At 42.6% G+C, this 15,838-nt stretch overlaps 1 protein-coding gene across 1 annotated transcript in view; it reads right to left on the reverse strand.

Annotated features, from left to right (window-relative positions):
- D2HGDH (D-2-hydroxyglutarate dehydrogenase) overlaps positions 1–14,737 on the reverse strand; it is a 55,592-nt gene extending 40,855 nt beyond the window's left edge. Inside the window, exon 1 of the mRNA XM_085884816.1 lies at positions 14,581–14,737. The gene's annotated coding sequence lies outside the window, so the exon portion shown is untranslated. The remainder of the gene's footprint in view (positions 1–14,580) is intronic.
- Positions 14,738–15,838: the final 1,101 nt, after the last annotated feature.

The following is a 15,838-nucleotide window of genomic DNA, read 5'->3' on the forward strand; positions in this document are numbered from 1 at the left end:
GGAATGATTATACACCGTCATGATCGTTATCCAATCACCAAGCGGGAATGATTATACACCGTCATGATCGTTATCCAATCACCAAGCGGGAATGATTATACACCGTCATGATCGTTATCCAATCACCAAGCGGGAATGATTATACACCGTCATGATCGTTATCCAATCACCAAGCGGGAATGATTATACACCGTCATGATCGTTATCCAATCACCAAGCGGGAATGATTATACACCGTCATGATCGTTATCCAATCACCAAGCGGGAATGATTATACACCGTCATGATCGTTATCCAATCACCAAGCGGGAATGATTATACACCGTCATGATCGTTATCCAATCACCAAGCGGGAATGATTATACACCGTCATGATCGTTATCCAATCACCAAGCGGGAATGATTATACACCGTCATGATCGTTATCCAATCACCAAGCGGGAATGATTATAAACCGTCATGATCGTTATCCAATCACCAAGCGGGAATGATTATACACCGTCATGATCGTTATCCAATCACCAAGCGGGAATGATTATACACCGTCATGATCGTAATCCAATCACCAAGCGGGAATGATGATACACCGTCATAATCGTTATCCAATCACCAAGCGGGAATGATTATATACCGTCATGATCGTTATCCAATCACCAAGCGGGAATGATTATATACAGTCATCATCGTTATCCAATCACCAAGCGGGAATGATTATAAACCGTCATGATCGTTATCCAATCACCAAGCGGGAATGATTATAAACCGTCATGATCGTTATCCAATCACCAAGCGGGAATGATTATAAACCGTCATGATCGTTATCCAATCACCAAGCGGGAATGATTATAAACCGTCATGATCGTTATCCAATCACCAAGCGGGAATGATTATACACCGTCATGATCGTTATCCAATCACCAAGCGGGAATGATTATACACCGTCATGATCGTTATCCAATCACCAAGCGGGAATGATTATACACCGTCATGATCGTTATCCAATCACCAAGCGGGAATGATTATACACCGTCATGATCGTTATCCAATCACCAAGCGGGAATGATTATACACCGTCATGATCGTTATCCAATCACCAAGCGGGAATGATTATACACCGTCATGATCGTTATCCAATCACCAAGCGGGAATGATTATACACCGTCATGATCGTTATCCAATCACCAAGCGGGAATGATTATATACCGTCATGATCGTTATCCAATCACCAAGCGGGAATGATTATATACCGTCATGATCGTTATCCAATCACCAAGCGGGAATGATTATATACCGTCATTATCGTTATCCAATCACCAAGCGGGAATGATTATACACCGTCATGATCGTTATCCAATCACCAAGCGGGAATGATTATATACAGTCATGATCGTTATCCAATCACCAAGCGGGAATGATTATATACCGTCATGATCGTTATCCAATCACCAAGCGGGAATGATTATATACCGTCATGATCGTTATCCAATCACCAAGCGGGAATGATTATAAACCGTCATGATCGTTATCCAATCACCAAGCGGGAATGATTATAAACCGTCATGATCGTTATCCAATCACCAAGCGGGAATGATTATATACCGTCTTGATCGTTATCCAATCACCAAGCAGGAATGATTATATACCGTCATGATCGTTATCCAATCACCAAGCGGGAATGATTAGATACAGTCATGATCGTTATCCAATCACCAAGCGGGAATGATTATATACCGTCATGATCGTTATCCAATCACCAAGCGGGAATGATTATATACCGTCATGATCGTTATCCAATCACCAAGCGGGAATGATTATACACCGTCATCATCGTTATCCAATCACCAAGCGGGAATGATTATATACCGTCATGATCGTTATCCAATCACCAAGCGGGAATGATTATAAACCGTCATGATCGTTATCCAATCACCAAGCGGGAATGATTATAAACCGTCATGATCGTTATCCAATCACCAAGCGGGAATGATTATACACCGTCATGATCGTTATCCAATCACCAAGCGGGAATGATTATACACCGTCATGATCGTTATCCAATCACCAAGCGGGAATGATTATACACCGTCATGATCGTTATCCAATCACCAAGCGGGAATGATTATACACCGTCATGATCGTTATCCAATCACCAAGCGGGAATGATTATACACCGTCATCATCGTTATCCAATCACCAAGCGGGAATGATTATACACCGTCATGATCGTTATCCAATCACCAAGCGGGAATGATTATAAACCGTCATGATCGTTATCCAATCACCAAGCAGGAATGATTATATACCGTCATGATCGTTATCCAATCACCAAGCAGGAATGATTATATACCGTCATCATCGTTATCCAATCACCAAGCGGGAATGATTATATACCGTCATGATCGTTATCCAATCACCAAGCGGGAATGATTATATACCGTCATGATCGTTATCCAATCACCAAGCGGGAATGATTATATACCGTCATGATCGTTATCCAATCACCAAGCGGGAATGATTATATACCGTCATGATCGTTATCCAATCACCAAGCGGGAATGATTATATACCGTCATCATCGTTATCCAATCACCAAGCGGGAATGATTATATACCGTCATGATCGTTATCCAATCACCAAGCGGGAATGATTATATACCGTCATGATCGTTATCCAATCACCAAGCGGGAATGATTATATACAGTCATCATCGTTATCCAATCACCAAGCAGGAATGATTATATACCGTCATCATCGTTATCCAATCACCAAGCGGGAATGATTATATACCGTCATGATCGTTATCCAATCACCAAGCAGGAATGATTATATACAGTCATCATCGTTATCCAATCACCAAGCGGGAATGATTATATACCGTCATAATCGTTATCCAATCACCAAGCGGGAATGATTATATACCGTCATCATCGTTATCCAATCACCAAGCAGGAATGATTATATACCGTCATGATCGTTATCCAATCACCAAGCAGGAATGATTATATACCGTCATCATCGTTATCCAATCACCAAGCGGGAATGATTATATACCGTCATCATCGTTATCCAATCACCAAGCAGGAATGATTATATACCGTCATCATCGTTATCCAATCACCAAGCGGGAATGATTATATACCGTCATGATCGTTATCCAATCACCAAGCAGGAATGATTATATACCGTCATGATCGTTATCCAATCACCAAGCAGGAATGATTATATACCGTCATGATCGTTATCCAATCACCAAGCGGGAATGATTATATACCGTCATGATCGTTATCCAATCACCAAGCGGGAATGATTATACACCGTCATGATCGTTATCCAATCACCAAGCAGGAATGATTATATACCGTCATCATCGTTATCCAATCACCAAGCGGGAATGATTATATACCGTCATGATCGTTATCCAATCACCAAGCGGGAATGATTATATACCGTCATGATCGTTATCCAATCACCAAGCGGGAATGATTATATACCGTCATGATCGTTATCCAATCACCAAGCGGGAATGATTATAAACCGTCATGATCGTTATCCAATCACCAAGCGGGAATGATTATATACCGTCATGATCGTTATCCAATCACCAAGCGGGAATGATTATATACCGTCATGATCGTTATCCAATCACCAAGCAGGAATGATTATATCCAATCACCAAGCGGGAATGATTATATACCGTCATGATCGTTATCCATTCACCAAGCGGGAATGATTATATACAGTCATCATCGTTATCCAATCACCAAGCAGGAATGATTATATACAGTCATCATCGTTATCCAATCACCAAGCGGGAATGATTATAAACCGTCATGATCGTTATCCAATCACCAAGCGGGAATGATTAAATACCGTCATGATCGTTATCCAATCACCAAGCGGGAATGATTATATACCGTCATGATCGTTATCCAATCACCAAGCAGGAATGATTATAAACCGTCATGATCGTTATCCAATCACCAAGCGGGAATGATTATAAACCGTCATGATCGTTATCCAATCACCAAGCGGGAATGATTATACACCGTCATGATCGTTATCCAATCACCAAGCGGGAATGATTATAAACCGTCATGATCGTTATCCAATCACCAAGCAGGAATGATTATATACCGTCATGATCGTTATCCAATCACCAAGCGGGAATGATTATAAACCGTCATGATCGTTATCCAATCACCAAGCAGGAATGATTATATACCGTCATGATCGTTATCCAATCACCAAGCGGGAATGATTATAAACCGTCATGATCGTTATCCAATCACCAAGCGGGAATGATTATAAACCGTCATGATCGTTATCCAATCACCAAGCAGGAATGATTATAAACCGTCATGATCGTTATCCAATCACCAAGCGGGAATGATTATATACCGTCATGATCGTTATCCAATCACCAAGCGGGAATGATTATACACCGTCATGATCGTTATCCAATCACCAAGCGGGAATGATTATAAACCGTCATGATCGTTATCCAATCACCAAGCGGGAATGATTATACACCGTCATGATCGTTATCCAATCACCAAGCGGGAATGATTATACACCGTCATGATCGTTATCCAATCACCAAGCGGGAATGATTATAAACCGTCATGATCGTTATCCAATCACCAAGCGGGAATGATTATAAACCGTCATGATCGTTATCCAATCACCAAGCGGGAATGATTATATACCGTCATGATCGTTATCCAATCACCAAGCGGGAATGATTATAAACCGTCATGATCGTTATCCAATCACCAAGCGGGAATGATTATAAACCGTCATGATCGTTATCCAATCACCAAGCGGGAATGATTATAAACCGTCATGATCGTTATCCAATCACCAAGCGGGAATGATTATAAACCGTCATGATCGTTATCCAATCACCAAGCGGGAATGATTATATACCGTCATGATCGTTATCCAATCACCAAGCGGGAATGATTATACACCGTCATGATCGTTATCCAATCACCAAGCGGGAATGATTATATACCGTCATGATCGTTATCCAATCACCAAGCGGGAATGATTATACACCGTCATGATCGTTATCCAATCACCAAGCGGGAATGATTATACACCGTCATGATCGTTATCCAATCACCAAGCGGGAATGATTATAAACCGTCATGATCGTTATCCAATCACCAAGCAGGAATGATTATAAACCGTCATGATTGTTATCCAATCACCAAGCGGGAATGATTATACACCTTCATGATCGTTATCCAATCACCAAGCAGGAATGATTATATACCGTCATCATCGTTATCCAATCACCAAGCGGGAATGATTGGAAACTGTCATGATCGTTATCCAATCACCAAGCGGGAATGATTATATACCGTCATCATCGTTATCCAATCACCAAGCAGGAATGATTATATACCGTCATCATCGTTATCCAATCACCAAGCGGGAATGATTATATACCGTCATGATCGTTATCCAATCACCAAGCGGGAATGATTATATACCGTCATGATCGTTATCCAATCACCAAGCGGGAATGATTATAAACCGTCATGATCGTTATCCAATCACCAAGCGGGAATGATTATAAACCGTCATGATCGTTATCCAATCACCAAGCGGGAATGATTATAAACCGTCATGATTGTTATCCAATCACCAAGCGGGAATGATTATAAACCGTCATGATCGTTATCCAATCACCAAGCAGGAATGATTATAAACCGTCATGATCGTTATCCAATCACCAAGCGGGAATGATTATACACCGTCATGATCGTTATCCAATCACCAAGCGGGAATGATTATAAACCGTCATGATCGTTATCCAATCACCAAGCGGGAATGATTATAAACCGTCATGATCGTTATCCAATCACCAAGCGGGAATGATTATATACCGTCATGATCGTTATCCAATCACCAAGCAGGAATGATTATAAACCGTCATGATCGTTATCCAATCACCAAGCGGGAATGATTATAAACCGTCATGATCGTTATCCAATCACCAAGCGGGAATGATTATAAACCGTCATGATCGTTATCCAATCACCAAGCAGGAATGATTATAAACCGTCATGATCGTTATCCAATCACCAAGAGGGAATGATTATACACCGTCATGATCGTTATCCAATCACCAAGCAGGAATGATTATATACAGTCATCATCGTTATCCAATCACCAAGCGGGAATGATTATATACCGTCATGATCGTTATCCAATCACCAAGCGGGAATGATTATATACCGTCATCATCGTTATCCAATCACCAAGCGGGAATGATTATACACCGTCATGATCGTTATCCAATCACCAATCGGGAATGATTATATACCGTCATGATCGTTATCCAATCACCAAGCGGGAATGATTATATACCGTCATAATCGTTATCCAATCACCAAGCGGGAATGATTATAAACCGTCATCATCGTTATCCAATCACCAAGCGGGAATGATTATACACCGTCATGATCGTTATCCAATCACCAATCGGGAATGATTATACACCGTCATGATCGTTATCCAATCACCAAGCAGGAATGATTATAAACCTTCATGATCGTTATCCAATCACCAATCGGGAATGATTATACACCGTCATGATCGTTATCCAATCACCAAGCGGGAATGATTATATACCGTCATGATCGTTATCCAATCACCAAGCGGGAATGATTATACACCGTCATGATCGTTATCCAATCACCAAGCAGGAATGATTATAAACCTTCATGATCGTTATCCAATCACCAATCGGGAATGATTATATACCGTCATGATCGTTATCCAATCACCAAGCGGGAATGATTATATACCGTCATGATCGTTATCCAATCACCAAGCGGGAATGATTATAAACCGTCATGATTGTTATCCAATCACCAAGCGGGAATGATTATACACCGTCATGATCGTTATCCAATCACCAAGCGGGAATGATTATACACCGTCATGATCGTTATCCAATCACCAAGCGGGAATGATTATACACCGTCATGATCGTTATCCAATCACCAAGCGGGAATGATTATAAACCGTCATGATCGTTATCCAATCACCAAGCGGGAATGATTATAAACCGTCATGATCGTTATCCAATCACCAAGCGGGAATGATTATACACCGTCATGATCGTTATCCAATCACCAAGCAGGAATGATTATAAACCGTCATGATCGTTATCCAATCACCAAGCGGGAATGATTATACACCGTCATGATCGTTATCCAATCACCAAGCGGGAATGATTATAAACCGTCATGATCGTTATCCAATCACCAAGCAGGAATGATTATATACCGTCATGATCGTTATCCAATCACCAAGCGGGAATGATTATAAACCGTCATGATCGTTATCCAATCACCAAGCGGGAATGATTATACACCGTCATGATCGTTATCCAATCACCAAGTGGGAATGATTATAAACCGTCATGATCGTTATCCAATCACCAAGCGGGAATGATTATAAACCGTCATGATCGTTATCCAATCACCAAGCGGGAATGATTATACACCGTCATGATCGTTATCCAATCACCAAGCAGGAATGATTATAAACCGTCATGATTGTTATCCAATCACCAAGAGGGAATGATTATACACCGTCATGATCGTTATCCAATCACCAAGCGGGAATGATTATAAACCGTCATGATCGTTATCCAATCACCAAGCAGGAATGATTATATACCGTCATGATCGTTATCCAATCACCAAGCGGGAATGATTATAAACCGTCATGATCGTTATCCAATCACCAAGCGGGAATGATTATAAACCGTCATGATCGTTATCCAATCACCAAGCGGGAATGATTATAAACCGTCATGATTGTTATCCAATCACCAAGCGGGAATGATTATATACCGTCATGATCGTTATCCAATCACCAAGCGGGAATGATTATACACCGTCATGATCGTTATCCAATCACCAAGCGGGAATGATTATACACCGTCATGATCGTTATCCAATCACCAAGCGGGAATGATTATAAACCGTCATGATCGTTATCCAATCACCAAGCGGGAATGATTATATACCGTCATGATCGTTATCCAATCACCAAGCAGGAATGATTATAAACCGTCATGATCGTTATCCAATCACCAAGCGGGAATGATTATAAACCGTCATGATTGTTATCCAATCACCAAGCGGGAATGATTATACACCGTCATGATCGTTATCCAATCACCAAGCAGGAATGATTATAAACCGTCATGATCGTTATCCAATCACCAAGCAGGAATGATTATATACCGTCATGATCGTTATCCAATCACCAAGCGGGAATGATTATAAACCGTCATGATCGTTATCCAATCACCAAGCGGGAATGATTATAAACCGTCATGATCGTTATCCAATCACCAAGCGGGAATGATTATAAACCGTCATGATTGTTATCCAATCACCAAGCGGGAATGATTATATACCGTCATGATCGTTATCCAATCACCAAGCGGGAATGATTATACACCGTCATGATCGTTATCCAATCACCAAGCGGGAATGATTATACACCGTCATGATCGTTATCCAATCACCAAGCGGGAATGATTATAAACCGTCATGATCGTTATCCAATCACCAAGCGGGAATGATTATATACCGTCATGATCGTTATCCAATCACCAAGCAGGAATGATTATAAACCGTCATGATCGTTATCCAATCACCAAGCGGGAATGATTATAAACCGTCATGATTGTTATCCAATCACCAAGCGGGAATGATTATACACCGTCATGATCGTTATCCAATCACCAAGCAGGAATGATTATAAACCGTCATGATCGTTATCCAATCACCAAGCGGGAATGATTATACACCGTCATGATCGTTATCCAATCACCAAGCGGGAATGATTATAAACCGTCATGATCGTTATCCAATCACCAAGCGGGAATGATTATAAACCGTCATGATCGTTATCCAATCACCAAGCAGGAATGATTATATACCGTCATGATCGTTATCCAATCAACAAGCGGGAATGATGATACACCGTCATGATCGTTATCCAATCACCAAGCGGGAATGATTATAAACCGTCATGATTGTTATCCAATCACCAAGCGGGAATGATTATCCATCGTCATGATCGTTATCCAATCACCAAGCAGGAATGATTATAAACAGTCATGATCGTTATCCAATCACCAAGCGGGAATGATTATACACCGTCATGATCGTTATCCAATCACCAAGCGGGAATGATTATAAACCGTCATGATCGTTATCCAATCACCAAGCGGGAATGATTATAAACCGTCATGATCGTTATCCAATCACCAAGCAGGAATGATTATATACCGTCATGATCGTTATCCAATCAACAAGCAGGAATGATTATAAACCGTCATGATCGTTATCCAATCACCAAGCGGGAATGATTATAAACCGTCATGATTGTTATCCAATCACCAAGCGGGAATGATTATAAACCGTCATGATCGTTATCCAATCACCAAGCGGGAATGATTATAAACCGTCATGATCGTTATCCAATCACCAAGCAGGAATGATTATAAACCGTCATGATCGTTATCCAATCACCAAGCGGGAATGATTATAAACAGTCATGATCGTTATCCAATCACCAAGCAGGAATGATTATAAACCGTCATGATCGTTATCCAATCACCAAGCGGGAATGATTATATACCGTCATGATCGTTATCCAATCACCAAGCAGGAATGATTATAAACCGTCATGATCGTTATCCAATCACCAAGCGGGAATGATTATAAACCGTCATGATTGTTATCCAATCACCAAGCGGGAATGATTATACACCGTCATGATCGTTATCCAATCACCAAGCAGGAATGATTATAAACCGTCATGATCGTTATCCAATCACCAAGCGGGAATGATTATACACCGTCATGATCGTTATCCAATCACCAAGCGGGAATGATTATAAACCGTCATGATCATTATCCAATCACCAAGCGGGAATGATTATAAACCGTCATGATCGTTATCCAATCACCAAGCGGGAATGATTATATACCGTCATGATCGTTATCCAATCAACAAGCGGGAATGATTATAAACCGTCATGATCGTTATCCAATCACCAAGCGGGAATGATTATAAACCGTCATGATCGTTATCCAATCACCAAGCGGGAATGATTATAAACCGTCATGATCGTTATCCAATCACCAAGCAGGAATGATTATAAACCGTCATGATTGTTATCCAATCACCAAGCGGGAATGATTATAAACCGTCATGATCGTTATCCAATCACCAAGCGGGAATGATTATATACAGTCATCATCGTTATCCAATCACCAAGCGGGAATGATTATATACCGTCATAATCGTTATCCAATCACCAAGCGGGAATGATTATATACCGTCATCATCGTTATCCAATCACCAAGCGGGAATGATTATACACCGTCATGATCGTTATCCAATCACCAATCGGGAATGATTATATACCGTCATGATCGTTATCCAATCACCAAGCGGGAATGATTATATACCGTCATAATCGTTATCCAATCACCAAGCGGGAATGATTATAAACCGTCATCATCGTTATCCAATCACCAAGCGGGAATGATTATACACCGTCATGATCGTTATCCAATCACCAAGCGGGAATGATTATACACCTTCATGATCGTTATCCAATCACCAATCGGGAATGATTATACACCGTCATGATCGTTATCCAATCACCAAGCGGGAATGATTATATACCGTCATGATCGTTATCCAATCACCAAGCGGGAATGATTATACACCGTCATGATCGTTATCCAATCACCAAGCAGGAATGATTATAAACCGTCATGATCGTTATCCAATCACCAATCGGGAATGATTATACACCTTCATGATCGTTATCCAATCACCAATCGGGAATGATTATATACCGTCATGATCGTTATCCAATCACCAAGCGGGAATGATTATATACCGTCATGATCGTTATCCAATCACCAAGCAGGAATGATTATAAACCGTCATGATCGTTATCCAATCACCAAGCGGGAATGATTATAAACCGTCATGATTGTTATCCAATCACCAAGCGGGAATGATTATACACCGTCATGATCGTTATCCAATCACCAAGCAGGAATGATTATAAACCGTCATGATCGTTATCCAATCACCAAGCGGGAATGATTATACACCGTCATGATCGTTATCCAATCACCAAGTGGGAATGATTATAAACCGTCATGATCGTTATCCAATCACCAAGCGGGAATGATTATAAACCGTCATGATCGTTATCCAATCACCAAGCGGGAATGATTATACACCGTCATGATCGTTATCCAATCACCAAGCAGGAATGATTATAAACCGTCATGATCGTTATCCAATCACCAAGAGGGAATGATTATACACCGTCATGATCGTTATCCAATCACCAAGCGGGAATGATTATAAACCATCATGATCGTTATCCAATCACCAAGCAGGAATGATTATATACCATCATGATCGTTATCCAATCACCAAGCGGGAATGATTATAAACCGTCATGATCGTTATCCAATCACCAAGCGGGAATGATTATAAACCGTCATGATCGTTATCCAATCACCAAGCGGGAATGATTATAAACCGTCATGATCGTTATCCAATCACCAAGCGGGAATGATTATAAACCGTCATGATTGTTATCCAATCACCAAGCGGGAATGATTATATACCGTCATGATCGTTATCCAATCACCAAGCGGGAATGATTATACACCGTCATGATCGTTATCCAATCACCAAGCGGGAATGATTATATACCGTCATGATCGTTATCCAATCACCAAGCGGGAATGATTATACACCGTCATGATCGTTATCCAATCACCAAGCGGGAATGATTATATACCGTCATGATCGTTATCCAATCACCAAGCGGGAATGATTATAAACCGTCATGATCGTTATCCAATCACCAAGCGGGAATGATTATAAACCGTCATGATCGTTATCCAATCACCAAGCGGGAATGATTATATACCGTCATGATCGTTATCCAATCACCAAGCGGGAATGATTATACACCGTCATGATCGTTATCCAATCACCAAGCGGGAATGATTATAAACCGTCATGATCGTTATCCAATCACCAAGCGGGAATGATTATAAACCGTCATGATCGTTATCCAATCACCAAGCGGGAATGATTATATACCGTCATGATCGTTGTCCAATCACCAAGCAGGAATGATTATAAACCGTCATGATCGTTATCCAATCACCAAGCGGGAATGATTATAAACCGTCATGATTGTTATCCAATCACCAAGCGGGAATGATTATAAACCGTCATGATCGTTATCCAATCACCAAGCGGGAATGATTATACACCGTCATGATCGTTATCCAATCACCAAGCGGGAATGATTATAAACCGTCATGATCGTTATCCAATCACCAAGCGGGAATGATTATAAACCGTCATGATCGTTATCCAATCACCAAGCAGGAATGATTATATACTGTCATGATCGTTATCCAATCAACAAGCGGGAATGATGATACACCGTCATGATCGTTATCCAATCACCAAGCGGGAATGATTATACACCGTCATGATCGTTATCCAATCACCAAGCGGGAATGATTATAAACCGTCATGATCGTTATCCAATCACCAAGCGGGAATGATTATAAACCGTCATGATCGTTATCCAATCACCAAGCAGGAATGATTATATACCGTCATGATCGTTATCCAATCAACAAGCGGGAATGATGATACACCGTCATGATCGTTATCCAATCACCAAGCGGGAATGATTATAAACCGTCATGATTGTTATCCAATCACCAAGCGGGAATGATTATACACCGTCATGATCGTTATCCAATCACCAAGCAGGAATGATTATAAACCGTCATGATCGTTATCCAATCACCAAGCGGGAATGATTATACACCGTCATGATCGTTATCCAATCACCAAGCGGGAATGATTATAAACCGTCATGATCGTTATCCAATCACCAAGCGGGAATGATTATAAACCGTCATGATCGTTGTCCAATCACCAAGCAGGAATGATTATATACCGTCATGATCGTTATCCAATCAACAAGCGGGAATGATTATAAACCGTCATGATCGTTATCCAATCACCAAGCGGGAATGATTATAAACCGTCATGATTGTTATCCAATCACCAAGCGGGAATGATTATAAACCGTCATGATCGTTATCCAATCACCAAGCAGGAATGATTATAAACCGTCATGATCGTTATCCAATCACCAAGCGGGAATGATTATAAACCGTCATGATCGTTATCCAATCACCAAGCGGGAATGATGATACACCGTCATGATCGTTATCCAATCACCAAGCGGGAATGATTATAAACCGTCATGATCGTTATCCAATCACCAAGCGGGAATGATTATAAACCGTCATGATCGTTATCCAATCACCAAGCGGGAATGATTATAAACCGTCATGATCGTTATCCAATCACCAAGCAGGAATGATTATATACCGTCATGATCGTTATCCAATCAACAAGCGGGAATGATTATAAACCGTCATGATCGTTATCCAATCACCAAGCGGGAATGATTATAAACCGTCATGATCGTTATCCAATCACCAAGCAGGAATGATTATACACCGTCATGATCGTTATCCAATCACCAAGCGGGAATGATTATAAACCGTCATGATCGTTATCCAATCACCAAGTGGGAATGATTATAAACCGTCATGATCGTTATCCAATCACCAAGCGGGAATGATTATAAACCGTCATGATCGTTATCCAATCACCAAGCAGGAATGATTATAAACCGTCATGATCGTTATCCAATCACCAAGCAGGAATGATTATAAACCGTCATGATCGTTATCCAATCACCAAGCAGGAATGATTATAAACCGTCATGATCGTTATCCAATCACCAAGCGGGAATGATTATACACCGTCATGATCGTTATCCAATCACCAAGCGGGAATGATTATAAACCGTCATGATCGTTATCCAATCACCAAGCGGGAATGATTATACACCGTCATGATCGTTATCCAATCACCAAGCGGGAATGATTATAAACCGTCATGATCGTTCTGCAATCACTGTTTTCCGGAAGTGAAAGGTTGTCCAGTTTTACCTTCCGATAAAATTGCTTGGAATGATTGAATCTGTGTTTTCCCTTCAGATTTTCTCGTGATTGTTTAAACCTGAGAGTAAGATTAACCGTGACTGATATTTTATTTCTCACAGCATCGTTAACTACCAATGAGGGAGAAATCAGCCGCACTGGACATAACCATCTCTATACAGCCATTTAATCGTTGTAAAAAGACGAACACCATGAAACGTCCGATGAAATAAAAATCGATGTGTAAATTAGGAGTAAACTAGAACAGGGTCGGAAACCTTTTTATGCACAAGAGCCAAACGAAATGGAAAATTTTGAGAAGTTGGTGCACAGCGAGACAAAGAGCCGGTGGTCCAGTTTCAACACACAATGAACGGAGAGAGCCCCTTCATAATGGACGTGTCATGATGAAACAATAAAACAAAAACAAAATTAAACTTTACATTGTACTTACATGGATTGAGGTTTTCTGTTCAAGCAAGGCTCGAGCAACGTTCAAGGAGGAGGAGGAGGAGGATGAGGAGGAGACGAGAGGAGGAGAGCGGAGGGAGAGGGAGGAGACGAGGGGAGGAGAGGGGAGGGAGAGGGAAGAGAGGGGAGGGGAGAAGGACAGGAGGGGAGGGAAGGGGAGATGGAGAGGAGGGGAGGGAGGAGAGGAGGGAGGGAAGGGAGGAGGAGGAGGGAAGGAGAGGAGGAGGGGAGGGAAGGAGAGGAGGGGAGGGAGGGAAGGAGAGGAGGGGAGGGGAGGGAAGGAGAGGAGGGAGGGAGGGAAGGAGAGGAGGGGAGGGGAGGGAAGGAGAGGAGGGAGGGAGGGAAGGAGAGGAGGGGAGGGGAGGGAAGGAGAGAGGGGAGGGAGGGGGAGGGAAGGAGAGGAGGGGAGGGGAGGGAAGGAGAGGAGGGGAGGGGAGGGAAGGAGAGGAGGGGAGGGAGGGAAGGAGAGGAGGGAGGGGAGGGAAGGAGAGGAGAGGAGGGGAGGGAAGGAGAGGAGGGAGGGGAGGGAAGGAGAGGAGGGAGGGAGGGAAGGAGAGGAGGGGAGGGGAGGGAAGGAGAGGAGGGAGGGGAGGGAAGGAGAGGAGGGGAGGAGGGAAGGAGAGGAGGGAGGGAGGGAAGGAGAGGAGGGGAGGGAAGAGAGAGGAGGGGAGGGAAGGAGAGGAGGGGAGGGAAGGAGAGGAGAGGGAGGGAGAGGAAGGAGAGGAGGGAGGGAAGGAGAGGAGGGAGGAGGGAAGGAGAGGAAGGGAGGGGAGAGGAGGAGGAGGGAGGGGAGGGAGGGAGGGAGGAGGAGGGAAGGAGAGGGAGGGGAGGGAAGGAGAGGAGGGAGAGGGAGGGAAGGAGAGGAGAGGAGGGGAGGGAAGGAGAGAGGAGGGAGGGAAGGGAAGGAGAGGAGGAGGAGGGAAGGGAAGGAGAGGAGGAGGGAAGGGAAGGAGAGGAGGAGAGGGAAGGAGAGGAGGGGAGGGAAGGAGAGGAGGGAAGGAGAGGAGGGGAGGGGAGGGAAGGAGAGGAGGAGGGAGGGAAGGAGAGGGAAGGAGAGGAGGGGAGGGAGGGAAGGAGAGGGAAGGAGAGGAGGGAGAGGAAGGAGAGGAGGGGAGGGAAGGAGGGGAGGGAAGGAGAGGAGGGGAGGGGAGGGAAGGAGGGGAGGGAGGGAAGGAGGAGGAGGGGAGAGAAGGAGAGGAGGGGAGGGGAGGGAAGGAGAGGAGAGAGGGGAGGGAGGAGGG

This window comes from Eptatretus burgeri, chromosome 6 (genome assembly GCF_056783735.1).
Source record: "Eptatretus burgeri isolate ZD-2024b chromosome 6, Ebu_testis_v1, whole genome shotgun sequence".
Lineage (NCBI taxonomy): Eukaryota > Metazoa > Chordata > Myxini > Myxiniformes > Myxinidae > Eptatretus > Eptatretus burgeri.